The sequence below is a fragment of the Lactuca serriola genome, chromosome 4 (genome assembly GCF_051521515.1).
Source record: "Lactuca serriola cultivar US96UC23 chromosome 4, Lser_US96UC23_V15, whole genome shotgun sequence".
Lineage (NCBI taxonomy): Eukaryota > Viridiplantae > Streptophyta > Magnoliopsida > Asterales > Asteraceae > Lactuca > Lactuca serriola.
In genome coordinates this window covers 230,000,773-230,004,263 of record NC_136411.1, presented here as the reverse complement: position 1 = coordinate 230,004,263, position 3,491 = coordinate 230,000,773, and positions in this window count along the sequence as shown.

Genomic DNA, 3,491 nt, shown 5'->3' with positions numbered 1-3,491 from the left:
TTTCTTGGGTCCTCGTGAGCCTTTCACAGGAACAAGAATAGTAAGAGAGATGTCAACAAAATATGTTCGTTTAATTAGAGTTGTTTCATCTTTCTTTTTGATGGTAAAAACTTTAAATTTATTAGGATTTGGTTCTTTTAGTTTTGACTCTGGTTCAGACGCTGAAACCTTCTGTTTTCCCTTTTGTTCTGCTGATGATTGAGATTTTTGAGAAAGAGCTGAATGGGATTTAGAATGAGGTGAAGAAGAGTTGGAAGAATTAGCAGAATTAGATGAGATAGAATGAGAGAGCTTAGATTGAGATGACTTCTTGGCTGGAGACTCTAGGTGACCCTTTTGCTTTTGATCATTTGTGGGACTGACCTTAGAGTTTTGATCTCTTTTGATTTCAGAACCGAACCTTTGCTTTCGGTTGGTTTCCTTCTCTGAACCGAACCTTTGTTTTCGGTTGGAGTTATTCTCAGAACCGAAACTTTGCTTTCGGTTGGTTTCGTTCTCCAAACCGAACCTCTGCTTTCGGTTGTTGTGTCTCTCTTGCGATTCGATAGGATTTTTCTCAGACTTTAGGTTCTTGTCTTGATGAGAGAAATAAGCATTCTGGGATTGCCAGAACTGTTTTCTTTCAGAGAGATTCTTCCTGTATCTCTGATTCCTTTGACGTTTCTGATTTCTCATCTGCTTCGGTTGATGATGGATATTGGCTTTCGTTTTCGGTTTTTCTATGGCTGGTTCACTCTGAACTGAGGAAGTTTCACTTGAAGTTGTGACTTCTTTTGCTGGAATTCCTTTTTCTTGAGGAATGTCTTTCGTACCGCTTGTGCTTGGCACATCGAAGTTATCAGGTTTATTCAAGGGTTCTGGTACGTATCTCCCTTTGCTTTTCCATGAGGTCCTTTCAGACAAACCTACTATTTCATCAGCATTATCGATTGGAGCTGACCAGAAGAACTCATCGCTGCCATCAGCATTGTCTTCGTTTACAATAGCTATGAGTTCAACAGTCTGATGTTCGGTTACGCCTGTGACCTTCTATACCTGATTTGGAGTGGTTCTAACCTTTTGATATACTACGACCTTCTCTGCAAGAATCGGGGACTTTTGTTGGGACAATCGAGCGAACTCCACTGAATTTTCTGAAATTAGATTCTTGTGGTTTTCAGGTTCGCTTTTCACAAATTCTGAGCAGTCAACCGTGTCCTCTATAGAAATTTCACTCATATTGTCATCCTCATTAAGCTCAGATGCATTTTCAACATCAATTTTGTTTTCTGAGTTCAAGTTGGAGTTTAAAGAGTCAAATTTTTGTATGGTTTCGGTTCTCAGTTTAAGTCTATCATTTTCATCCAAAAGGTTTTTAAGCATGTCCTTATGGTCCTTGGATTTAATGAAAGATTCTATTTTGTCCAGCCCATACATATAGGTCGGATTGACGTCATCAGATGATATCACACTCTCACAATTGTAAGCTTCAGCATCAATTTCATCCTCCTTAAACTCAAGGAAGGGCAAAATCATGCGATGAATCTTTTGTCCTATTTCACAATCCAAGTGAAGCTGAGTAATATTAGTGTAAAGACGTTTAGCAATCAAACAGAAAACATTTCGTTGTTTCAAAAGCTTTAAATTGTCTCTTTGCAAATAAATGTTTTCATCTTTTATTTTGACTAATTCTGACTCCTTCAATTCGATCCACATGCGCCGTTCCTCACTCTTCGAAGACACCCTGCTTAATTGATCAGTTAGGTTAGAATTGGTGACTCGAGTTTGAGTTAAACTACTATCTAGATGAGAAATTCTCGAATTAACGCTTTTTAGTTCTTTTTCATATGAGCATTGTGGGACTTTAAATGAAACAAACACCGATTGTACCTTCTTGATGAGTTCATCGAGCTCGTTGAACTGCACGCTGAGCGGTTTAGCTGTAAAGCACATATCCTGCTGCTCCTTCGGTTCATTGCTTTCACCATCAGTGTTGTATCCCCTCATCTGAGATACGTCAGACACCATCAAGCATCTTCCTCCACTGTTTTCCTCTTTTGCCACACAAGCCTTTCCATGAGAGGGCTTCCTCACTTCATCGTCTTCAAAATCGGTTGACCAAACCTCCACGCCACCGAACTCGTCATCAACAACCGAACCCTGCACAATTAGAGCATTCATAGAAGGGTTAGCGGTAGATTTCTTCTTCCTTATCTCATCAAGCTTTTTCTGCAGCAAAGCTTCCTCATCCTTTTCAGCCATCTTTTTAAGGACACAATCCTTTGCATAGTGGTTCTTTCCATCACAATAGTAACAGCTTACTCCAGAATCACCTTCTGCCTTCGGTTCATTCTTAGACTCTTCAACCTTTGGTTCATCTTTAACCTTTTCAGAACTATAACTCCCCTGCCAGTTTCGGTTTTTGTTGTTGGGGAATCTCTTCTTGATGAACCTCTTGGGGTTAGATACCATCATAGCATAATCTTCAGACGTGAGATCATAATCCTCCAAGTTGAGGTCTTCGTCCTCCATTACAGCTTTACTTTTGGACAAGAGGGCTAACGAACCTAGGCTTGAAACCACATTCTTTTCCTGCAACACAATCTTCTCCTGAGATTTGAGAATGCCCACCAGTTTCGCCAAGGAATATGATTTAAATTGCTCGTGGGCTTTAACTATAGACACCACTGCTCTTCACTCTGATCTTAGACCATTTAAAAACGTAACCTTCTGCTCAATAAGTTTCCTTTCGATGTCATGTTTGATCATCTTGCTGAGAAGATGATTGAAGCGATCGAACGTTTGGGTCACAGTTTCTTCAGCTCCTTGCCTGAATTCTCCAAACTCAGACAAGAGTAAGGTTTGGATAGAATGTTCAAGATCCTCGTCTGTAGAGTACAATTCACGTAACCTGTCCCAAATCTCCTTTGCCGTCGTGCATGAACTCACCAGTCTAAAAGTGTCGGATTGAAGTGCAAATCTGATCAATCTTAACGCCTTGATATTGCACTGAAATTTATCCTTTTCATCTTGCGCAATATCTTTAACATCTTTCAGAAGATCATTATACTCCTTTTGAGTTTTAATAATCCTTGAAGTTGCAGAATGAGAAAACGGTCCATTAATGATTGCTTCCCAGATGAGGTATCCATTATCCTCAGATCCTATAACATAATCTTCAAAGTGATGCGCCCAGACTTCATAATCATGGGTGTACAGGATGGGAATTTTCGTGGTAGATCCAATGTTGTTCGAAATATTGATGGGATTCGATTGCGACTCGTCCATAATGATCGAATAACCTGTTTAAAGATCAGACTTGTAATAAATCAGATTAGGGCAAAACAATAAATATCAAGATACGTCAATAATGAGATGACGGCTCAATAAATATCAGTAATTGCGGAAAACCCTAATTGAAACCTTTTTCACAGAAAAGAAGTGTATTGATTACACAGCCTCCTGCTCTGATACCAATTGATGAGATTAAAACTTAATCTTGAAGATCGATT